Source organism: Bombina bombina, chromosome 4 (genome assembly GCF_027579735.1).
Source record: "Bombina bombina isolate aBomBom1 chromosome 4, aBomBom1.pri, whole genome shotgun sequence".
Classification (NCBI taxonomy): Eukaryota; Metazoa; Chordata; class Amphibia; order Anura; family Bombinatoridae; genus Bombina; species Bombina bombina.
The window spans coordinates 1,110,312,998-1,110,339,449 of NC_069502.1; the positions used below are offsets into that span (position 1 = coordinate 1,110,312,998).

General features: G+C 38.7%; 1 protein-coding gene across 2 annotated transcripts in view; it reads left to right on the forward strand.

Annotated features, from left to right (window-relative positions):
• HHAT (hedgehog acyltransferase) overlaps positions 1-26,452 on the forward strand; it is a 1,153,474-nt gene that overhangs the window by 829,122 nt on the left and 297,900 nt on the right. The window lies entirely within an intron of this gene.

The following is a 26,452-nucleotide window of genomic DNA, read 5'->3' on the forward strand; positions in this document are numbered from 1 at the left end:
ACAAATATAGCACAGCAGCAGTATATGATAGAAAATGACATTTTGTTATCTAGTTATTATAATTGATTTCTAAAGCTCTGGTATATACCAAAGAGATAAAAAAAAATGTGGCTCAATAATTTTAAGAAAATCCAGTTTCTTCTGATTCATGTATCATACATTCATTTTACTTCCTGCACACAGGTGCTGAATGTAAGCTAGTTTCAAATAAAGAATACTATGCTACAATTTTTTTAAATCCAGGTGATACTCCTAAGTTTTTATGTGTCTGAATTTCACTTAATTTAATAATAAAAAAAAATGACAAGGCAAATATACAAGTTAGGAACTAAGAAATACTACACACCTAAGTATTGTGCAAGTAAATGTCAGGTCCTAGAGAGAAATGCAGTAGTCCAGCAAGACACAGGCAAGGCTTGTAATTTCTCTCTGGCTGTCACTTATTCACATGGCAACCAGGCTCAGCAATCTCCTGTATAGTCATGTCCTCCCCTTTAGCTCCTCTTTTATATGGGGGGGGGGGGCCAGCTTATTGCATGAGGGTAACTGGCCTCAAATTCAGAAAAGGGGGAAAGAAATTGATTAAATCAGTAACTAAGTGATTACATTCTGTCTGTCTGTCTATCAATATTACAATGTATGTCTCTTTAAAAATCCTAACATCCTATGACCAGTTTGGGATGTGTGTGCCCCTTCAGTACCTACTAAACTGATTTATAATGGGTTGTTGTGGTGCATTATTTAGATGTAAAAAGAAATGGGGGTAAATGCTAAGATTTTCAGAAAAGGTGAAATTTCAGGAAGTTACTATATAACTCTTTGGAAGTTACTATATAACTCTTACTCTCAAATACTTTAACTATTTCATACATATTTAATGATTTCAGTTTTGCTTCAATACTGATGAATTCCAATTAAATATTGAAAACTAGTGAGGTTATCAGTTAATTTCTCTGTAAATGGAACTGACAAGGTCTCGAAGGGACAGTCTACTTCAGAACTTTTTGATTAAAAAGATAGATAATCCCTTTATTACCCATTCCCCAGTTTTGCATAACAAACAGTTATATAAATACACTTTTTACCTCTGTGATTACCTTGTATCTAAGCCCCTTATTTAAGTTCTTTTGACAGACAGTGGTCAGTCACCAGTCAGTGAGTAGTGACTTGAGCGAGCCTAGCAGTAGCGAGGAGGAGTGTGACGTGTCCACTTCACTGTCAGTGACGTGTCTAGTACAGAGTACTAGTAGAGTGAGGAGGACAGGACTTCACTGAGGAGTTACATGTGTGCTCCAACTTCCAAGTCCTGTATGCAGTGTTTATTCTGTGTCCGTTACCCAGCTTCTGACTTATGCAACTTATCTATGTTTATGAATGTATAGAATAATAAAGTTATTATGTGTTGTGAGACAGTGAGCAGAGTATGTGTGATTTATTCTCCAGGTAATCAACACATTTCAGATGAGCTGGTGAATTAGTGCAGTGTTTCGCAGTCATGGTCCTCAAGTACCCCCAACAGGCCAGGTTTTCATTTTAGCTGAATCAGTGCACAGGTGAAGTAATCAGCTGATCAGTAACACAATGGTTACTAACTTGCTCTCACCCATCAGCTGATTATTTCACCTGTGCACTGGTTCAGCTATAATGAAAACCTGCCCTGTTGGGGGTACTTGCGGCCCGCGGTATATGTGTTTCTCCAACGTATCATATCTAGTGCCTCACCAGCTTCTGACATCACCGCATGTCACTGGTAGCAAGCACGCAATTTGTGACGACAAGCACTGACAGACTTTGGCTACTATGCATGTTTGTAATGTAATGCATATCATTTAATGGACCAGATGGCCAAGCTTTTGATTGGGCAGAAAAAAGTGAAAAAATAAAACAGAGCAAGGGGGCCGGCAGGGGAGCATAATCTATAAAATAAAAGATTAATAAAAAATTATGGCATGGACTTTATTTTTTTTTAAAGTTATATTGAAGAGTTTACTATCCCTTCAAAGTCCCCCACAGTGTTTGCCATTACCACCTCTTGTGAAAGTTTATTCCATGAATCAATCACCCTTTCTATAAAGAAGTCCTTCCTCAAAGTACTCCCAAATATACTACCCTTCAGCTTCAAATCATGACCCCTTGTTCTTAAATTTATAGGCAATCTTATAATTTTTTTATTTTGTTTTTGTAAAGGGGTATATTGCAGATAGCCATCAGCAAAAAATGTCTAATGTGTGAATGACCTGTCAAAGAAAAAAAAAAAAAGAAAAAAAAAAAAAAAAAAATATATATATATATATATATATATATATATATATATATTTATTAATGGAGGAAATCACTGGATAATCTTTTGTTATAGTTTTTGTTAATATTTTTAATATTATATATATATTAGTTTTTTCCATGTTTTTAACACACTCTGTTAAGTATGAGAAGAGTAAAGCCACACCACTCGAAATTAGGTAAAGTTTAAGCTTAGTCCAGTGAATGGCAAATAGGGTAGCAGAAACAAGAAGTACTGCAATTCTTGAATGGATTATATAAAATCAATCCAGAAAATGCTGAATAACAGAGAGTGCAAAGCTGGGACAAACAGATTTTTAGGAGCACAGTTCATCTGGGCAGCATAAGGTTAAATCTTTAGCACTATCCATTAGGCATAGTTTAGTAAGTCAAACAGGGCCACTCACAGTTACAGAATAAGCAAGAGGTTAAACTGTAACAATTTCCAGCAGACACTGTTCAATAAGACAAGCAGTGTCTTACAAATGTATTCAGGCAGACAAAGGTTAAAGTGCAGCAAAAGCAGGCAGTTTATGTAATGTCTCTATAGCCAATTCTGTAGGATTTACATCTTCAGCAGGTTGTATTATCAACAGGAAAAGGCAGCTATTTCAGATTACAAAATAAAGGTAAAGGTGTTATTTGTAAAGAGTTTAATCTACTCCAATAGATAAAATAAATAACTAGAAACACATTAAAGTAAAGACAATCGTACGCTACAAAGTCCCTTTGAATATTTTGATCTTGTAACAAAAATGATTTAAAGGAATATGAACCCCAAAGTTTTCTTTATGATTCGGATAAAGCATGCAATTTTAAACAGCTTTCTAATTTACTTCTCATATAAATGTTTCTCTGTTCTCTTGGTATCTTTTGTTGAAAAGCAGGGACATAAGATTAGGAGCTGGCCCATTTCTGGAGCACTATATGGCAGCAGTTTTGCCCCAGCACTAGAGGGCAACACTATTTTCTACCATGTAGTGCTCCAGTTGTCTACCTAGGTATCTCTTCAACAAAGAATATCATAGGAACAAATCAAATGTGATAATATAAGTAAATTGGAAACTTTTTAAAATTGTATGCTCTGACTAAACCACAAAATAACATTTTTTATTTTAATGTCCCTTAATTAGTTAATTCCTCTATGCTATCTCATGTCGTGCAAACAATATAAAAAATGGGCAACTAATAGCACACAGTAACCATCTCCCCTGGTTTTGCTACATGGTATATAGTATTGAATATTAACAAATAGTTTGTGTGTGTGAGTGTATATACAGTATATATATATATATATATATAACACACATACCTACACACACACACATTTCAGATGGTTTCACCTTCATGTGGAAATTAAATCTTATAGCCTTAATCTATAATTACTTGCTCAGTAAGCGGAACACATAGCTAAGTGCCTAACTGGGAGCCTATTGAGACGAAAAGGGTCTGATCAGTGAAGTATGAAAATATCAAAAATTCCCTCTTAGAAATATAATATTCATCTATAGGGACATAGTCGTATGGAAATGTAGCACAAATTAATTTACTTTCCTTTTTCTTTATCATTGAAAATGCCTGCTTTACATTTGTCATATTTTAACTGTTTTAATATGTAGGTTGCAGAAGGATTTTGTACAAACTAAGCAAGTCTTTGGTCTGCAAGTATTGCTGTGCTAGAATACAATTAAAATATGTGACCACATAATACCACATCAGCTCTTTAAAATGACAATGATATATATGGCACAAAGCATCCAACTGATATATATACATGCTTCATACATTTATATATAGCACTGTATTTTTTTATTTCAGCTTCATTACTATTTTCTTCTTAAAGGGACAGTATACACCATTTTTATATAACTGCATGTAATAGACACTACTATGCACAGATACTGATATAAAAATCCAGTATAAAACCTTTTTAAAAACGTACTTAGACGCTTCGAGTTTAGCTCTGTTTAAAAGGTTACTGGAACACCCACTGCAAGTGGGAAATAGCAGACACTACCCCCCTCCCCCTTTCGTTGCATATGACAAGACCCTTTGCACAAACAGAAACAAGCTGGAGTAGGAATACATCAGTATTCTCCTAAAACTTTGGGGCTTGGTTAGGAGTCTGAAAATCAGAGCAATGGTATTTAAAAATAAGCAAAAACAAAATTTATGCTTACCTGATAAATGTATTTATTTCTTGACAATAGTCCACAGTTCAGCAATTACTGTTGGGAATATCACTCCTGGCCAGCAAGAGGAGGCAAAGAGCAGCACCACAGCAAATCTGTTAAGTATCAACTCCCTTCCCACAAACCCCAGTCATTTGACCAAAGGAAAAGGAGAGAAAGGAAGTAACACAAGGTGCAGAGGTGCCTGAGGTTTATATAAACAAAACTGTCTGAAAAATACAGGGAGGGCCGTGGACTCACCATGTCAGAAAGAAATTTATCAGATAAGCATAAATTTTGTTTTCTTTTTTAAGACACAGTGAGTCTACGTATCAGCAATTACTCTTGGGAATCAATACCCAAGCTAGAGGACACAGATGATAAGGGAGGGACAATGCAGATAACCTAAACAGAAGGCACCACAGCTCGCAGAACCTTTCTCCCAAAAGAAGCCTCAGCCGAGGCAAAAGTATCAATTTTATAGAATTTAGAAAAAGTTTGCAAAGAAGACCAAGTTGCAGCCTTACAGATCTGTTCTACAGAGTGTTCATTCTTGAATGCCCAAGAGGAAGACACCGCCCTGGTGGAATGAGCTGTAATTCTCTCAGGAGGCTGCTGTCCAGCAGTCTCATATGCCAATCGAATAATACTTCTCAACCAGAGAGAAAGAGAAGTAACAGTAGCTTTTTGACCGTTAAATTTACCAGAAAAACAAACAAACAAAGCAGAAGACTGACAAAAGTCTTTCGTAGCCTGCAGATAGAATTTAAGCCCGCTCAACATCTAAGTTGTGTAACAACCGCTCTTTTTGAGAAGAAGGATTAGGACAGAGAGACGGAACAACAATTTCTTGATTAATATTTCTGTCCGAAACAACCTTTGGAAGAATACCAAACTTGGTACAGAGAATAAGGAGAATCACACTGCATAGCCGAGAGTTCAGAAACACTCTGAGCAAAAGAAATAGCAACAAGAAACAAAACTTTCCAAGATAATAATTTATCTACGGAAAGCATAGGCTCAAATGGAGCCTGTTGTAAAACTTTAAGAACCAAATTAAGGCTCCAAGGTGGAGCAACTGATTTAAACACAGGCCTGATTCTGACCAGAGCCTGACAAAAGGATTGAACATCCAGCACATCCGCCAGACGCTTGTGCAACATAATCGATAGAGCAGAAATATGACCTTTAAGGGTAGTGACAGATAACCCCTTCTCAATGCCTTCCTGGAGAAAAGACAAGATCCTTGGGATCCTAACCTTACTCCAATAATATACTTTGGACTCACACCAATAAAGATATTTACACAATATCTTATGGTAAATCTTTCTAGTGACTCAGAAAATCCACGCTTAACTAAAATTAAGCGTTCAATCTCAAAGCAGTCAGCTTCAGAGAAACTAAGTTTGGATGACGGAAGGGCCCCAAAAGAAGAAGGTCCTCCCTCAGCGGAAGTCTCCACTGAGGTAGAGATGCCATTTCTATTAGATCCGCATACCAGATCCTGTGAGGCCACGCAGGAGCTATAAGAATCACTGATGCTCTCTCCTGCTTGATTCGAGCGATGACTCGTGGAAGGAGAGCAAACGGAGGAAATAGATATGCTTCCTGAAGTTCCAAGGAACTGCTAGAGTATCTATCAAAAAAGTTTGAGGATCCCTCGCCCTCGAGCCATACTTTGGGAGTTTGATGTTCTGACAAGATGCCATCAGATCCAACTCCGGTAATCTCCATTTGGTTGTTAACCCACAGAACACTTCCGGATGGAGTTTCCACTCCCCCGGGATGAAAAGTCTGTCTGTTCAGGAAGTCCGCTTCCCAATTGTCCACTTCTGGAATGTGTATTGCAGATAGACAACAATTGTGAGCCTCCGCCCACTGGATAATCCGTGCCACATCCTTCATGGCTAAAGAACTCCGGGTACCTCCTTGATTGTTGATGTAGGCCACTGAGGTTATGTTGTCTGTCTGGAACCTGATAGACCGGGCTAGAGCCAGCTGAGGCCAATCCACCAAGGCATTGAAGATCGCTCTCAACTTCAGAATGTTTATGCAAGAGCAGATTCCTCCTGAGACCAAAGTCCCTGCATCTTCAATGAGTCCCAGACTGCTCCCCAACCTAGCAGGCAGCCACCATCAACCCGATTACCTTCATGCATTGGGCCACTGATGGTTGAGCCACCGACTGTAGGGATAGGCAAGCAGACAGAAGCTTGGCTCTTCTGGCCTCTGTCAGAAAATTTTTCATTTATAGGGAATCTATAATGGTTCCTAAGAAGGTGTCATGTCCTGTTTTTATATTTGCTGTAATACCCCTTTAAGACTTTGCTTTAAACATACCTTTCACCTGCACACAGGTGCTTAGTAATTTGAATCCTGATGAGACTGTCTCTGCAGCCTCACACATTCAAATACAAGCTCCTAGCAAGTATTCCACCTTTCTTTTCGCCCTGGAATGAATCCACTACTTCACAGAAATTCAGGTTCCATTTTCCTAAAAGATCTCTGCATTTGACATATTTACTGAATCAGCAAATCTATTGTCTTTAGACTCACTGTATATGTTGAGCTGTATATGTTGAGCACCAACCTTAGCCTTTACCTTTGCTGTACATACTGTTCCGGCTCACCCCAGTTTGTGACTCCACATCCGAGAAAAAGGTAAAGATACGATTTATCTTAGCACCAATCTGTTTTGTTCCAGATTGTTTTCTGCATCTTCTGCACACAAACCAAACAACCTGTTTGCCTGTCAGCTCCTGCATAACACTACAGGTTTCACAAACTGCATAGCAATCAATCTAGGGTGTATGCTGCCAAAAGTAATCTGATACCTCTAGCAACCTTTCTGAAATCTGTTTGTGTATCAGCTCTTACAGGATATAAACTACCTAGATATTTGTTCTGCAGATGTTATGTATATCAGAAATAATTTAAGTGTGTGATAATTTTACACTTATTTGGGAGACTTTATTTCCGAACATTCTACATCACTTTATTAATTCACTTTCTGACTTATCCAACTTCTTCCCAATAGTAGTTATCTAGTCGATAGTGATACATTCACTATTTAAAGGTTACCTTGATAATGTAGTTCTGCAGTTGTGGTCCTCCAAATAATTTGGTGTCAATATTTACAGAAGGTCACTCTTGTAGCTGGAACAAGAGAACTTTTCTCCAAATTGACCTTCCAACCATGGGAACGAAGAAACAACAACATCTTTGTATTAGATTCTGCCAGTTTCAAGGATGGCGTCTGAACCAGAATGTCATCCAGATAAGGTTCCACTGCAACTTCTCTGGCCCGAATTACTGCCAACAGAGCTCCCAGAACCTTCGAGAATACTCTGGGAGCTGTGTACGAGACCAAATGGAAGCACCACAAATTGAAAGTGTTTGTCTAGATAGGCAAACCTCAGATATTTGTGATGGTCCCTGTGAATGGGCACATGCAGGTACGCATCCTTCAGGTCTATGGTTGACATGAATTGATCCTCTTGAATCAGAGACAGGATGGAGCGGATAGTCTCCATTTTGAAGGATGGAACTCTGAGGAATTTGTTTAGAAGCTTTAGTTCTAGAATGGGCCTGAAGGTCCCTTCTTTTTTGGGAACCACAAACAGATTTGAGTAAAACCCGAGACCCTGTTCCTGACTTGGAACAGGCACTATCACTCCGGGAAAGGTCCTGAACACATTTCAAGAATGCCTCTCTTTTAATCTGGTCTACAGATAATCTTGAGAGGTGGAACCTGCCCCTGGGAGGAAAAATTTTAAACTTCAACTTGTACCCCAGAGAAACAATGTCCACCGCCCACGAGTCTGGGACATCTCGCTCCCAAGCCTGCGCAAACATGCTGACTTGGATTCAGCTGCAGGTTTCATGGATTGCTTCCCCTTGTTCCAAGACTGACCAGGCTTCCAGGAGGGCTTGGATTGTTCCTGTTTGGTGGAGGCAGGGGAAGACATACCTCTGAAGTTACGAAAGGAACGAAAATTATTCTGGTGTCCCCTCATCTTCTTCTTCTTGTCTTGAGGCAGAAAAGAGCCCTTACCTCCATAATTTCATAGATAATTTCTGCGAATGCTGGCCTGAACAAGGTCTTTCCCTTGTAAGGAATAGCCAAAAGCTTAGATTTAGAAGAAACTGCAGTGTCAGTGATAAAGGAATTGGCTAACTTTAGAGCCTTTATCCTGTCCTGAATTTCCTCCAAAGGGGTTTCAGCTTGCAAGGACTCAGACAAAGTGTCAAACCAATAGGCTGCCAAACTGGTTACTTTAGCAATGCACTCCGCCGGCTGCAATTGTAACCCTTGATGAGTATACATCTTCTTCAAAAGGACCTCCAGCTTTTTATCCATAGGACTTTTGAAAGAGCAACTATCCTCAATTGGTATAGTAGTTCTCTTGGCCAAAGCAGAGATTGCCCCTTCCACTTTGGGAACCGTCTGCTATGACTCCTTGATGGAATCTGCTATCGGAAACATTTAATATGTCCAATTTGTAACTACACTGATAACTCAGAGATTTTAAATACACTACTAAATAGAATTATCGTCTATTTACACCGTGAGTAAATTTAAACTAGGGTATGTAATAGCTTCCTATTAAGGAGATCAACAGGGGGGGAAAAGGAAATATATAAATATATAGAACACCATGTATACTGTCAGATTCCATATACATACTCCAAACCAAGAACAGTAGTTTATCTGATATGCTGAGCCGTGTTTTCCCAGTTAACACAGCCCAGCAGCATCCATTATTACATATATTAAGAGGCTACGGTAGAGCTGAACACTTTATGGTGCAAGTTGATCTACTTTCTATAAAATAATTAAAGATAGCTATTGATAAGGCTATGTGAAAAGGGGGAATACCAGTATACATGGAATATAGGGGACTGCTGAAGGAGCTCCTCTCCTGGGGAAATACCAGCTATAGGCGATGTGGGAAAAAGGAATAGGGGTATGACCCGCGGGCAACAAGCACCGGCGGGAAAGGGAGGAGAGGAGCCCATTAGTAACAGAAAATTTGTACTAGTAATAAATTCAATGTAGGGGATATCATTTCCTAGGAGCATAGATGTATTAAAGCTTGCAATGTAATCCTTGAATGTATCCTTGATATATAGAAGATGGAAGTGAGAAATAAGGATAACATCACAATTGAGTAGTAGTATAGACTGTCACTGTAAGACCCTGGCTTACATGATATTAACTAGTCTATAAAGTATACTCTACCTATAACCATAGGAGAAAATTGCTAGTTATATAAGGGGGAGTGTAAAGTATTAAGGGAGAACCACTACAAAGCTGAGCTTATAGACTGCAGTCGCTGTATTAGGCTAGTCACTATATCCAGGCTATATCTGTAAACAAGAGGGCTTAATATTATACTTGATATATGCCACCACGCATAGACAATACCTATATACCAGAGGCCCTATATTAGACTTGTCACAAAATGCAAGCCTATTGAAATGAATTTAACTATAATTTATCTACAGTGCTTACTTCTGGGAGTCGCTAGGCTTATCATTATAGATATTAATATAACCAACATGACTATACCGCCTAAATTTTAATAGTATAAGTACTAATGTCTATATCATATGATGAATATCCCCTGTGTAATAAGCATATTGAAAACTGGCATAGCATTAAAAAGGAAGAAAGATCATATAACCCATCATGTTAATAGTGGTTTACATGGAGTAGACGTTGTAATGGAACAAGCTGGATAACCACTAACTTTTAAGTAGTAGCTCAATGCAGAGATCGTACTTGTCTGAGAATATTATAACTATATACAATGTATGACAAGCAGGAAGGCTTTTATAAAACTGACGCTAAGACTCTAATCTCTAATCTGTACTGGGCTCCTGTTAACAACTCTCTTTCCTCCAGACCTGCCAGGGCTAAAACTTGCCAGTAGCTTGCGCTTGTAATCACAATAAAGAGCTTTGAAATAATGTACATAGAGACATATCAAGTGATATTAACAATAAGAGACAATAAACCCGGTTCTAATAAAACTGTTAGTGTAGAGTGTCAATCAGTGGGGTCCACAGACAGTGTAACACGGCAGACAGAAAGTTCAGCAAATTACTGAATAAAAATGGTTATGTCCATCAGAGCGTAGGTCTTCGCGGTGTTGCAAACAGAAAATAAAATATCAGTCTTATGACCACTTTTAAGGAAAGGGGTATTACAGCACACACTATTTCTTATGCTAAAAGTTTAGAAAAGAAAGGGTAGCTAATATATAAATATAACATAACTGTGCATGGACAATTTAAAGAGTAGTCTATATTAATAGTGATGTCTGGGAAAGAACAGCGATGACCAGTCTTTACCCTATTCCGCATCTGCATCCGTTCAGGCCATCGAAGCAACAGGTCATGAGGCCGCCGAATCCCAGTCCAAACTGGTACCAGTAGTGATGGCCAGGCAGTTTGCAATTGTCCGGAACTGAGTTATGGTGTCTCCATGAGGCCCCAACAACTCCAAAGGTCTCCAATGTAAGTGCTCTCACACTCTCAGCTGTAATGAACCTGATCTCGGAGTTGCAGTTTGGCGGTATGAGCTCCATCAGGCGCCAGATTGAATAAAACGTACCCGGCTGTCCAGCACTCACGTGGCGCTCCCCCCGCAAGATCAAGTGTACAGCTAGCGGTCGCCCGGCCCTGATCAGATCTTGCTGAGTAGAATTATGGTGGGGAAGGGTGGGTTCTGTATCAACCCCGGGCTCACCTGTCCCGGTCCTGAGATCTGCCGAAGTCTCCTCTGTCTGCCTCTCCCGTGACAGGAGGTGCGCCACGCAAGCCGGAAACTCTATCTCCTCCATTGCGTCTTGCTTCATGGTTGCAGGCCCCTCCATACAAGACCGGAGACTAGCTGATAGTTCCTCAAAGTTGGCCGATAATTGTAAGGCAAACTTCCACAGAGCTCTACGCACAGCAATAGAGCCTTCCTCCTTATCTGACGCCATATTTGTAAAAGACCGCATGGGTCTATATGTGCATGGATTGTCAACTACAGCCAAGAGGGGAAAACTGGAATAAATAAAAAAAAAAATAGTTTCACAGTCTACAAATAAAGCAAAGATCGTCCTGCTTATTCAGGGTTAAGCTTTAAAGCAAATTTCAAATAAAGAATCTCTCTTTGCTGATATATTTAATAAATTTCTGCAGGAGCTTTCTGAAGTGTGTCTTCTCTGCTTGGCTGCTGGCTCCGCCCCCAAACTGAACAATTTTAATTGTATACTCCTCAGGTACCTCCACACCACCGCTATGCTGCGGTGCTTACCTGACCTCTTACTGGCAACAGAAAAACTGCCGTAATTCACTCCGGACAGGCAGATGGCTACAAGTAGACAATTACAGACGGGAAACTCAGATATCGTTCTCATTAGAGAAAGGCAACAAGAGAAAGCAAGAGGAAGAACGGGTCACCCCTTATGACGACAGTACAGAGAAACGGCCATTACTAAAAGAAAAACAGACCGGAGCCGAAAGTAACGGAAGCATACTAAAGCACAGAGCAAGTATTTCTTGTAAATGAGCCACCAATAAAATTGACTAATAAAATCTTTTTTTTCCATTCCTCTCATAGAAAACTATGCCCACAGTGCCCTGCTAGCCTGTTTAATACCCCTGAACTCAGGGGAATACTAGTCCCAGAAAAGGTGTATTTCTTTTGATGGTAAACCATCTTAAGTGCCAGGGTTATTTTATTTTATAAAAAAATGGCACTTACCTTACACCTTGCTTGCCAAACAGGGGGACAGCTCCAGGAATGGGAGAAAGCCGCTCCTCACAGGGTCCTGCAAATGAAGTAATGAACAGTGTAAGCCTACTCTGGCATATTTTAATGGGCAGCAAAATGTTATGAAAACGCAGTGAGGGTTCCCTCACAAGTTCCTAACTGCTTAAAAGCTACCACAGCCCTACTGAAGCGACTAAAATGGAATACAGCTAATCCCATCATGTCAGGGAAGACCAGAGCAAACTTGCTCAGGCTTCCAAAATAATAAACTCTTGATTGAAGAATCTTGTCAGACACCTAATTTTCACCTCCTCCTTGCACCTAAGGCAAAGAGAATGACCGGGGTTTGTGGGAAGGGACACTGAACCCAAATATTTTCTTTTGTGATTCAGATAGTGCATGCAATTTTAAGCAACTTTCTAATTTACTCCTATTTTCATATTTTATTTGTTCTCTTACTATCTTTATTTGAAAAAGAATGCATCTAAGTTGGGTTTTTTTTGCTTCAGGACTATTGACAGCACTTTTTTATTGGTGGATGAATTTATCCACCAATCAGCAAGAACAACCCAGGTTGTTCACCAAAAATGGGCCGGCATCTAAACTTACATTCTTGCAATTCAAATAAAGATACCAAGAGAATGAGTAACATTTGATAATAGGAGTAAATTAGGAAGTTGCTTAAAATTTCATGCTCTATCTGAATCACGAAAGAAAAAATTTGGGTTCAGTGTCTCATTTTGTCTACTAGCCTCATTTCAGCACAGTCTGTATCAATAGCACCTTTGCTTGTACATAATGGTTAATTTTCTTTCCTATTTAGGGTTTAGAGTAGGGCGTGTTTTTTCATTAGGCTATTCAGCCTATCAGATTGTTTCTAAAGGTTTTTATTGTGTTCACTCAGGTATGGCACCTTAGGCTATGATTACGGCTATCAGCCGAAACATGTAAGCCATAGGTGCCACGCTCTTTCTACTTTTTTCCATTTTGCACTGTGATTTGGAGCGTCCAGCTCTTTTTATCCATGTGCTAATAAAAAAATGTATATTTTATACTCCAATCTGTGTCTTGGGATTTCATACCCTCTCTACACTTGATGTTCAGTGTCCCTTTAACAACTTTGCTGTGGTGCTCTTTGCCTCCTCCTGCTGGCCAGGAGTGATATTCCCAACAGTAATTGATGATCCATGGACTCACCGTGTCTTAAGAAAGAAACTATCCATTTGAGAAAACAAAACAAAACGGTATGGTCTATATAAATGGGTCATGTACAAAACATTTATGCAAATAAAAATCTAGTGTATAATGTCCGTTTAAATATTTACTTATTTATTCATTTACATTTAGTCTAATTATCATAAAACCACAGAAATAGTGTTTTTTTATGAGGTGTGTGGTGCCAACTGAAGAAGAGAAAAAAACGTTTCTAAATGTATCATTCATTTTTATACATTGTTTTAACGCAAAACTAATTGAACTGATTAAGGTTATTTCTTCTAGTTTGGCACATGTTTAAATTCCCTTGAACGCCTCATCAGAGTTATTAATATTACAAAAGGAATTAAAAGCTGTGCCCAAGCCTTCCTTTATTTACTGTAAAATGTTGTGCACAGGATTGGCGGATGAGTGATTATTTTATGTGTCTCATCTTGAAATTCGGGCTTTTATGGGTATCTTAGGAAGTGCATCCTCTGTTTACGTTTTGTCTGTTTATTTTCAGACTGCAAACCCCATTATGTGATAGCTGAAGGGATTAAACGCCTGGTTTCATACAGACATTGTACAACTTATTTGCATTTGGTTGGGAGTTAAAATCATGTTTATTGAGCATTGTCTGCAATAGATGAAAAGGAATAGCAGCTTTCAAGCATCTCACCATTTTGTCTGCTTCTTTGAACTTGGCAAAAAATTAGATAATTATACATTGGAGCATGTTACGAAAAGGTGAAGGGGATGTATACAAATTAGAACACATTTTAAATTGGAAGCCTATTAGTATATCAGGCTTATTGAATAACTCACTGTGTTAAAAGTTGCATTTTCATACATTGGACTTCAGTTTGGATAAAGGTGGATTTAAATCATGTTTACACTGTTTATATGAATTGTCAGTGCTATTAATGAAAAAAAATATGTCTAACGGGACAATTTTCTGCCTTTTGAATGTTTTCCCAATGATCCCCTGTACTTGATAAGATTTATTAAAGGACCACTAAACACAAATTGAAAACTAAATGATTTTGAACCTTCATATCTGAGAATGATTTTGCAATGAAAACGGCAGCTTTATTTTATAAAATGGGTATATTGTTTTATGTTTATTCTTTTCACTGATTTCCCTGTCCCCCAGAACAAAAGAATCCTTGACAACCAATCACAAACTAATATTCAGATATAGCACAAACTCTGTGCAGTTGAGAGAAACTGGGGAAGCCTGCCCTTATCTCTTCCTTTAAGGCGGTTTAGAACTGATTCAACTTTGTTACTATTGCAAAGAATGATTCTCCTATCATAAGTGTTGATGCAAAACTGATAATCCACATTTTGCAAACATGTGACTGCTGAGAATCTTAGGGGGAGGGTGAAGTAAACAAAAGCTTACATAAATTGCCTAAAAGTATTAACCCAAACCACCTCCTTGGGAGAAAGTGAAACAAGCACAATTTATAGATGTATTTTACTGCAAAAGGCAGCAAAATAAATAATGAATGTATATTGCAGTAATGTTTCATTTGCAATAATGAAACATTTATATGTTACTGAAATGCTAAGTTTAATGGTACCTTTACTTTATCATTTGAACTAGCTGGTGAAACCACCCCCTATACTGAAAATATGATTACTTCAGTATTCCCTTTAGATAAGCTATGTAAACAGGAGACAATAAGAGAAATCAACCTCCCAGTGGTGGGTATGAGATGAGAAATTGTTGCATATTAATAATTGATTGAACACCCACCCATAATTACAATTTCAATATCTAACTGTTAATCGTTTGTGTGTATAAGGAGATATCATGAGCAGGTCTTCTTTCTCTGCAGGCTCTGCCCATATAAATAGATATGTACTTGAGGCCAGTGAGCAAAACAGCTATTTCAAATACATATATAAACCTAAAGGAACATTCCCCCGTACATTTAATAGTCTGCAACTGGTATAATAAGTAATTGGGAACACATTAAAGGGATAAGAAAGTCAAAATGAAACTTGCATGATTCAGATAGAGCATGTCATTTTAAAACACTTTTAAATTCACTTCTATTTTCAAATGTGCTTAGTTTTCTTGGTATCCCTTGTTGAAAAGGAATAAGCACATATCCTACACTAGTGGGAGCTAACTGCTGATAGGTGTATGCACTCATTTGTCTCTTTTGATTGGTTAACTTAGATGAGTTCATCGGGTTGCCAGTAGTGCAATGCTGTTCCTTCAGCAAACGATAAGAAGAGAATAAAGCAAATTTGATAATAGAAGTAACTTGGAAAGTTGTTTAAAATTGTATGTTCTATCCAAATTATGAAAGAAAATATTTGGGTTTCCTATCCCTTTAAGTATAAATAAATTCTAAAGTACAATGTTTATCTGATGCATTGTAGTTTAGGTTGCTGTAAACTAAACGTGCATTCAGCTATTTATTATGAACAAATGCCGAATATGGCAACTAGCAGTATTTGGGTCTTTTCTGCACCGGAATTATTTGTGTGAATGTGCAACATAGAAAGATCTGTAATGGCACTGATCTTCGCGTGTTGCACTTTCACATGAATAAATCTAGAGCTGAAAAGACCCAAATGCCTCTACCCACGCCCATATTCGGCATTGGTTTATAAAACGAATCCCTGAATACACATGGTGGGGCCTATCTGGCTCGCCAGAAACAGCAGTTATAAAGCAGCAGTCTAAAGACCGCTGCTCCACAACCCTGTCCGTCTGCTCAGAGCAGGAATCGCCACAATTGACACCTCCCTGCTGGCAGCCGATTGGCCGTGAGTCTGCAGGGGGCGGCGTTGCATCAGCAGCTCTTGTGAGCTGCTGGTGCAATGCTGAATACGGAGAGCGTATTGCTCTCCGCATTCAGCGAGGTCTTGCGGACCTGATCTGCCCTGTCGGATCAGGTCCGCAAGACCTTTGATAATTCGGCCTCGGTGACTGTAAACTGTTTTAAAGGCGTTCTGAAAGATGTTTACTTTTGTAAATTAATCTTGAATAATTGCTGAGGACAATATAAGATTATTTTTATAAAACAAATGACTTAAATATATATATTTTTTTTGTTCGTCTAAGTCTTGGGGTTTTTTCTGTGCTACAAACATATTTCCATCGCTTCTCTTCTATTTTTATTTTAATAAATGAAAAAAATACTTGAGAGCTGGAGAATCAGAAAAAGCACTTGTGGAAAATGAAATGTAGCCAAGAAGATGAGCTGTGAGAACTCGCTAAACAATCAAATTTAGAGACAAGGATTTCTGTATCTAATGAGTAGTTCAGCAGAGAAAAACAAAATGTTATGCTATAAATGTAAATTCCCTCTTAAGATCATAGAATTTAATGTGATATATTTGATGTACTCTACAGGATGCCTTAATGTAAGTTGCTGTTTTTTTCTTTCTTTTTAAAATGTATTTATTTTGGGGGTAAGAAAAAGAAAAGAATTCTAACATACAGTATGTAAATGTGGTTACAAAGACCACCCACCCAAATAAAGTGTACAGGCATGTTCTGCCAGCAATTGTTTACACCAATGGCATTGCAAGACTCTGGGAGGAGTCTACTTGGTACGCGTAAAACCAAATTTGCTTATGTTTGGATACACTTTAGATTTATTTCAATGTTCAGTCATAAAGTGCATTTATCTTTAAATTATAAATGCATCTGCTTAAAAGGACAGTAACCCTCAAATATATTTTTAGTAGTTACCTAATTTTAATTAATTTTGACTCTGAACATTGAGCAGTTTCTAAATCCCAGAACTTGAAATGCCCCCTGTTGACTTCGCAAGACTAACCCTGCTACATACATGTGCATAATTGGCTTTATCAAATGACAACTGCAAAACAATTCATTTTATACTAACTTTATGACAGTAGCTAGCCATGTTGTCTGTGGACTAAAGCCCAGACTGGCTTTTTCAAATCAGGGAAATGGTGAGTGGATTTTGGCTAATTTAGGTAAAAAGGATGTTAATATATTTTAAACATGTTAAGACATGGCTTATATTTCTATTGTGTTGCTATAGAATAACATAACAAATTACAAGGTGTTTACTGTCCCTTTAAAGTTTAGAGGGTTTGACAAATCCCAGGGAGCCACAACTGCTATAAGTCTGCTTCTGGTATCTAACTTCAAGAATTATTGTACATATTTTAATGCAGATACTTTTGTCAGGTTCCCGGAAATGTGTGCAGCCAACTCCTCAATATTTGAATTTAATTTGTCAACCCCTGGTTTAATGGGATAGTAAAGTCAAACAAATTCTTCAATTTAAAGGGACATTAAACACAATTTTTTTCATTAATGATTCATATAGAGAATACAATTTTAAACAACATCCCAATTTGCTTTGATTATCTAATTTGCATCATTCCTTATATATCCTTTGTTAAAGAAGAAGCATTGCACACGGGTGAGCCAATCACAGAAGGGATATATGTGCCGCCACCAATCAGCAGCTACTAAGCCTATCTAGATATGCTTTTCAGCAAAGTATATCAAGAGAATGAAGCAAATTAGATAATAAAAGTAAATTAGAAAGTTGTTTAAAATTGCATGAAAAAATTGTTTTAAAATCATGAAAGAAAAAATTTGGGTTTTATGTTCCTTTAAGATGTTTTGCGTAAAAAATGTTTGCATGTTTATGAGGCAGCAAACTAACACAGAAATCTGAAAAACATCAGTACGTGAGTTTATAGAAAAGGAAATAGTATCTGGTATGCTTTGCTATCTTTTAAACTGTGGTAAAATCAAATTTACGAATGAGTTGTGAAGTGTACAGAGATAACTGAAAATCCTCTAATGTATCACTAGAAAAAAAATAAATACAATTTTATATATACAGGTAGCCCTCAGTTTGCATCGGGGTTAGGTTCCAGATGGAATGGTTGTAAATCGAAACCATCGTAAATTGAAACCCAGTTTATAATGTAAGTCAATGGGAAGTGAGGTAGATAGGTTCCAGGCCCCTCTCAAAATTGTCATAAGTAACACCTAATACATTATTTTAAAAGCTTTGAAATGAAGACTTTAAATGCTAAACAGCATTATAAGCCTAATAAAATAATCACACAACACAGAATATATAATTAAACTAAGTTAAATTAACAAAAACATTTGCTAAACAGCGTTATAAACCTAATAAAATAATCACACAACACAGACTTCACTTGCATTTTTCTGCAAACAGTTCTTTCTATGCATTCCAATCTGGACTGATTTATAGACAGGAAGATCTTGTTCCTTTGAAATCTGCTCAATAGCTCAGGTCTGGTTAAACTGATAAATTTCAGCTTGCTTGGCTTTGCTGCAACACAAGCGGACAGCTCCACCTACTGGCTATTTTAATAAATGCACTGCTTCTCAATGCTTTTCAATAGCAGTCACACGACTGGGAAAAAAGGTCGTTATTCTGAAACGGTGTAAATTGAACCGTTGTAAAACGAGGGCCATCTGTATATGTATAATTTAGAAAAAAACACTAATTGAAATTTAAAGTGAAAGGCAGTCCTAGCGTTTGTGACCATTGGAACAAATAAAGGGGACTTTCATTCTCAGGCAACCCACGACAGAATGCTGTTTTGCTTGAGAGGTCATGTTTTCACCTCCTAGCCAATAGCTGTGCAGGAAATCTGTCTTGGTGCCGGATTTCCTGCACGCTATTTCAAAAACGCTAGGATTGACTTTCATTTTAAGTATATAAATTCCAGTGAGCATGACCTTTTCTAAAGTTGATTTATGCACTGTCTCCTAAATGATTAGTGAAAGTGCAGATAAATCATCTAAGATTTTTATCTATCTATTATATTTGGGGCTAGATTACAAGTGTAGCTCTAATTTATTGCATACCCATAAATGGGAAAATTTGCCCGTTTACGGGCGCACGATAAATAACCATTCTTTACAAGTGGCTGGTTATTGCTACCACGAGCTGCACCAACTGCCTCCCAAAAAAAATGTGTAGTTCTTTTTTAAAAATAAAAAATTGTAGCATCCTTTTTTAAATAACTGCACTAGGCAGTTTTTGGGGGCTAAAGTTGGCGACTGTGCAGTTTAAAAAAAAAAAAAAAAAAAAATAGCACTAAAAAGTGCAGTGCCTTTACATTTCGGTCTATGGGAACTGTGTGTTCCCTGTAAATATATATGTATACTGTATGCTTATATACATATATATTTATTTCTTAATATGAGTATATACACATATGCTGCCCAACACTTCGCGACTTACCCCCTTTGCTGCGCTAGTTCTCATGCCATGGGGTCTATTTAACAAGCTCCGAATGGAGCTTGATGCCCCGTGTTTCTGGCGAGCCTTCAGGCTCGCCATAAATACAAGTTATGAAGCAGCTTCTCCATAATCTGTCCGCCTTCTCTGAGGTGGCGGACAGAAATCAACCCGATCGAATACGATCAGATTGATTGACACCCCCTGCTAGCGGCCGATTAGCCTCAAATCTGCAGGGGGCGGTATTGCACCTGCAGTTCACAAGAACTCCTTGTGCAATGATAAATGCCGACAGCGTATGCTGTCAGCATTTATCGATGTGCGGCGGACATGTTTCGCTATAGTGGATCATGTCCGTCCATACAATGATAGATGGACCCCCTTGTCTCATGATGGAGGCTCCCATTGGAGCCTATGGAAACACCCTCTTGAGAGTGCAATGCTTCCATGCAATGCAAACGTGAGGTTGGGTTCACATTGCACCTCACTTGTAATACCAGCACACATTCGCAAAAGCAATATGTTGCACTCATCTTGTAATCTGGCCCATAGTGTTTTTATTGCACCAATGATTTCTGGGTAGCGATATGCAAAATTTTTTTTTTTTTAATTTAATAGTGTAGTAATTTAACCACATTTTTGTTTAAACATTAAGTGTATTTTTTATGATTGATTTACAGTAAAATGTTCATTACAAAAACATGAGTTTTTAAGTGTTTAGAATGCCGGAACCTCTGGCTAAATTGTTTTCCTTGGGGAATGTAATTACCGTATTACTATTATTTGGTTGGTTCAAACAGCCTTTATATACTTTGACGAATAAAAACCTAAGAGCTAAATCATCAGCACACATAAGGCATTTTTATTCTTAAGAAATAAAAAACTCAATCGAAGAGCACTTTGAATTCATTAAACACTTTCAAGTGACCTGCTTTTTCAAAGAGAGCGACATTATTTTCAAAATTAAACTTCATTTATCAATAACAGGAGGTGTAAAATTGGAAGGAACTAACTTGTGATATTTTTCCCCTTGCTTTCAGTCCAGAGGACATTTTGTTCTATTCTCAGAAAAAAAAAAATCTAAATTGCTTCACAGTTTGGTCAACTAGAGGCAAAAAGATAATTGCTACAGTTCATTGATAATTAGAAATATATTAAAACATGAAATAATGACTCAGTCTGGTGTTGGCAAGTTTTTATTAACCGTATTTGTTCATTTACATTTTTCCATTTTAAAGGAAAATTTTAAATGTGCTGTTAGACCTAGAAGGCTCATTGAAATACAATTACAAGTGCAAGTTAATTTTATGTATTTATATATGACATATTTAAGCAATTTCAGAAAAATATGTTTTATAACAGTTTTAATCATAGTTGTAATTTCTTTAATTTGGTATTCGTCAGAGAAAGCATTGTCAAAAAAGATTCAAGATAGATTAAATATAGATTATATATATGTATATAAAACTTATGAAGACTTTAACAAATGCATTATTATTATTTGTATTAAAATAGTAATGATAATAATAAATATAGCAAAATATAGTATTATTTATAAAAAGGCTAATTGACATTTTGTAGTTTAGTTTAGACATACTTCTCAGAGCATAACATAAAATCAAATAACACATACATAAAATAAACTCATAAAAATCCAACTTTTAATATAAAAAAAAATCTTAATAAAAAATTCTCATGAAGTTTTTTATGTGCAGTATTTTGAACTATCTGTACGGAGACTAATTATGGGCTAGATTACAAGTGGAGTGCTAACATTAAACCCTAACATTACAAAAAAAAAAACTAACATTACAAAATATATCAAACCCTAAGATTAAAACAAACCAACACTATGGGCTCCATGTACTAAGCCAGCTGCTCTGGAGCCCTTGTGGGGCAGGTTTGCATATACGAGCATGGTTCCCGCAATGTAAGAAGCAGCGGTCACTAGACCGATGCTTCTTACACTCTACACCACCTCTGAGGTGGTGAGAAGAAATCGCAGAGAGCTTGCTTGCTCTCAGTGATTGACAGTCCCTTCTGTCACATGGTCATGCAAGAGAAGTGGCGGTTTTTACATGCTCCCTTGAGCGTGTAATGATACATACGGGCAGCGGATCTTGTTCGTCCACTGTCCATATGTAGCCAAGGCGAGCAGACAACTTCTCGAGTTGAGAAGCTTGTCCACTTGCAAATAGTACATGGAGTCCTAACATTACAAAAAATATCAAACAAATTACTAAATATAAAAAAAGAATTAAGCTTAAGATGAAGCTCTTTTTCTGAAAGAAAACAAACAACCTACAACCATCTAACATTAACCTACCCACCACCAAAAAAAAAAAATTCCCTTCCTTGGTTGGGCATTGCCCTTAAAATGGCATTTAGCTCTTTTGCTGTCCAGATTAAAAAAAAAAACAAAACAACTTAACTCTAAACCCCAAAAGGGTACTCACCTAAGATGATGGCGGCGGTGCTCTATCATCCCGGCCGTTGTCCTTCATCCCGGCGGCGTGCCATCTTCTTATATTCATCCTAGTGAATCCGGCCAAGGTCGCCCCCCATGGGCACAAGGAGGGAACAAAGAAGGAGAAGAGAGTGAGAGTAGGAAGTGTCGCCACTAAGGATGTCCCCAAAGCAAACAAAATTATATGTACCTGGTATAGGCTTAATAATTATTCTTGGGTAGATGGGAAAGACCATCTACCTTTGAGATTCTCGCTTGAGATAAAGAGACTGTTCTTAAATGGGTGTATGACTCTTTCTCGAACTGACTCAGGTAAGTATAAAAGATAAACGCCCCATTTAGATATAAAATGCTTTATCCACTTCTCTGGATCACCCTTTATATCCGCTTGTTCAATAAGCATTTGCTTATGTATACCTCTAAGCAGTTTCTGAAGAGAAGGGGATTTCTCCAACATAGGTGTGTCCGGTCCACGGCGTCATCCTTACTTGTGGGATATTCTCTTCCCCAACAGGAAATGGCAAAGAGCCCAGCAAAGCTGGTCACATGATCCCTCCTAGGCTCCGCCTACCCCAGTCATTCTCTTTGCCGTTGTACAGGCAACATCTCCACGGAGATGGCTTAGAGTTTTTTAGTGTTTAACTGTAGTTTTTATTATTCAATCAAGAGTTTGTTATTTTGAAATAGTGCTGGCATGTACTATTTACTCAGAAACAGAAAAGAGATGAAGATTTCTGTTTGTATGAGGAAAATGATTTTAGCAACCGTCACTAAAATCCATGGCTGTTCCACACAGGACTGTTGAGAGCAATTAACTTCAGTTGGGGGAACAGTGAGCAGTCTCTTGCTGCTTGAGGTATGACACATTCTAACAAGACGATGTAATGCTGGAAGCTGTCATTTTCCCTATGGGATCCGGTAAGCCATGTTTATTACGATCATAAATAAGGGCTTCACAAGGGCTTATTAAGACTGTAGACTTTTTCTGGGCTAAATCGATTCATTATTAACACATATTTAGCCTTGAGGAATCATTTTATCTGGGTATTTTGATATAATAATATCGGCAGGCACTGTTTTAGACACCTTATTCTTAGGGGCTTTCCCAAAGCATAGGCAGAGCCTCATTTTCGCGCCGGTGTGGCGCACTTGTTTTTGAGAGGCATGGCATGCAGTCGCATGTGAGAGGAGCTCTGATACTTAGAAAAGGCTTTCTGAAGGCGTCATTTGGTATCGTATTCCCCTTTGGGCTTGGTTGGGTCTCAGCAAAGCAGATTCCAGGGACTGTAAAGGGGTTAAAGTTCAAAACGGCTCCGGTTCCGTTATTTTAAGGGTTAAAGCTTCCAAATTTGGTGTGCAATACTTTTAAGGCTTTAAGACACTGTGGTGAAAATTTGGTGAATTTTGAACAATTCCTTCATGTTTTTTCGCAATTGCAGTAATAAAGTGTGTTCAGTTTAAAATTTAAAGTGACAGTAACGGTTTTATTTTAAAACGTTTTTTGTACTTTGTTATCAAGTTTATGCCTGTTTAACATGTCTGAACTACCAGATAGACTGTGTTCTGAATGTGGGGAAGCCAGAATTCCTGTTCATTTAAATAAATGTGATTTATGTGACAATGACAATGATGCCCAAGATGATTCCTCAAGTGAGGGGAGTAAGCATGGTACTGCATCATTCCCTCCTTCGTCTACACGAGTCTTGCCCACTCAGGAGGCCCCTAGTACATCTAGCGCGCCAATACTCCTTACTATGCAACAATTAACGGCTGTAATGGATAATTCTGTCAAAAACATTTTAGCCAAAATGAACACTTATCAGCGTAAGCGCGATTGCTCTGTTTTAGATACTGAAGAGCATGACGACGCTGATAATAATATTTCTGAAGGGCCCCTAACCCAGTCTGATGGGGCCAGGGAGGTTTTGTCTGAGGGAGAAATTACTGATTCAGGGAACATTTCTCAACAAGCTGAACCTGATGTGATTGCATTTAAATTTAAGTTGGAACATCTCCGCATTCTGCTTAAGGAGGTATTATCCACTCTGGATGATTGTGACAAGTTGGTCATCCCAGAGAAACTATGTAAAATGGACAAGTTCCTAGAGGTGCCGGGGCTCCCAGAAGCTTTTCCTATACCCAAGCGGGTGGCGGACATTGTTAATAAAGAATGGGAAAGGCCCGGTATTCCTTTCGTCCCTCCCCCCATATTTAAAAAATTGTTTCCTATGGTCGACCCCTGAAAGGACTTATGGCAGACAGTCCCCAAGGTCGAGGGAGCGGTTTCCACTTTAAACAAACGCACCACTATACCCATAGAGGATAGTTGTGCTTTCAAAGATCCTATGGATAAAAACTTAGAAGGTTTGCTTAAAAAATGTTTGTTCAGCAGGGTTACCTTCTACAACCAATTTCATGCATTGTCCCTGTCGCTACAGCCGCATGTTTCTGGTTCGATGAGCTGATAAAGGCGGTCGATAGTGATTCTCCTCCTTATGAGGAGATTATGGACAGAATCAATGCTCTCAAATTGGCTAATTCTTTCACCCTAGACGCCACTTTGCAATTGGCTAGGTTAGCGGCTAAGAATTCAGGGTTTGCTATTGTGGCGCGCAGAGCGCTTTGGTTGAAATCTTGGTCGGCTGATGCGTCTTCCAAGAACAAGCTACTTAACATTCCTTTCAAGGGGAAAACGCTGTTTGGCCCTGACTTGAAAGAGATTATCTCTGATATCACTGGGGGTAAGGGCCACGCCCTTCCTCAGGATCGGCCTTTCAAGGCAAAAAATAAACCTAATTTTCGTCCCTTTCGTAGAAACGGACCAACCCAAAGTGCTACGTCCTCTAAGCAAGAGGGTAATACTTCTCAAGCCAAGCCAGCTTGGAGACCAATGCAAGGCTGGAACAAGGGAAAGCAGGCCAAGAAACCTGCCACTGCTACCAAGACAGCATGAAATGTTGGCCCCCGATCCGGGACCGGATCTGGTGGGGGGCAGACTCTCTCTCTTCGCTCAGGCTTGGGCAAGAGATGTTCTGGATCCTTGGGCGCTAGAAATAGTCTCCCAAGGTTATCTTCTGGAATTCAGGGGACTTCCCCCAAGGGGGAGGTTCCACAGGTCTCAGTTGTCTTCAGACCACATAAAAAGACAGGCATTCTTACATTGTGTAGAAGACCTGTTAAAAATGGGAGTGATTCATCCTGTTCCATTAAGAGAACAAGGGATGGGGTTCTACTCCAATCTGTTCATAGTTCCCAAAAAAGAGGGAACGTTCAGACCAATCTTAGATCTCAAGATCTTAAACAAGTTTCTCAAGGTTCCATCGTTCAAGATGGAAACCATTCGAACTATTCTTCCTTCCATCCAGGAAGGTCAATTCATGACCACGGTGGATTTAAAGGATGCGTATCTACATATTCCTATCCACAAGGAACATCATCGGTTCCTAAGGTTCGCATTCCTGGACAAACATTACCAGTTCGTGGCGCTTCCTTTCGGATTAGCCACTGCTCCAAGGATTTTCACAAAGGTACTAGGGTCCCTTCTAGCTGTGCTAAGACCAAGGGGCATTGCTGTAGTACCTTACTTGGACGACATTCTGTTTCAAGCGTCGTCCCTTCCTCAAGCAAAGGCTCACACGGACATTGTCCTGGCCTTTCTCAGATCTCACGGATGGAAAGTGAACGTGGAAAAGAGTTCTCTATCTCCGTCAACAAGGGTTCCCTTCTTGGGAACAATAATAGACTCCTTAGAAATGAGGATTTTCCTGACAGAGGCCAGAAAAACAAAACTTCTAGACTCTTGTCGGATACTTCATTCCGTTCCTCTTCCTTCCATAGCTCAGTGCATGGAAGTGATCGGGTTGATGGTAGCGGCAATGGACATAGTTCCTTTTGCGCGCATTCATCTAAGACCATTACAACTCTCAGTCAGTGGAATGGGGACTATACAGACTTGTCTCCGAAGATACAAGTAAATCAGAGGACCAGAGACTCACTCCGTTGGTGGCTGTCCCTGGACAACCTGTCACAAGGGATGACATTCCGCAGACCAGAGTGGGTCATTGTCACGACCGACGCCAGTCTGATGGCTGGGGCGCGGTCTGGGGATCCCTGAAAGCTCAGGGTCTTTGGTCTCGGGAAGAATCTCTTCTACCGATAAATATTCTGGAACTGAGAGCGATATTCAATGCTCTCAAGGCTTGGCCTCAGCTAGCGAGGGCCAAGTTCATACGGTTTCAATCAGACAACATGACAACTGTTGCGTACATCAACCATCAGGGGGGAACAAGGAGTTCCCTAGCGATGGAAGAAGTGACCAAAATCATTCTATGGG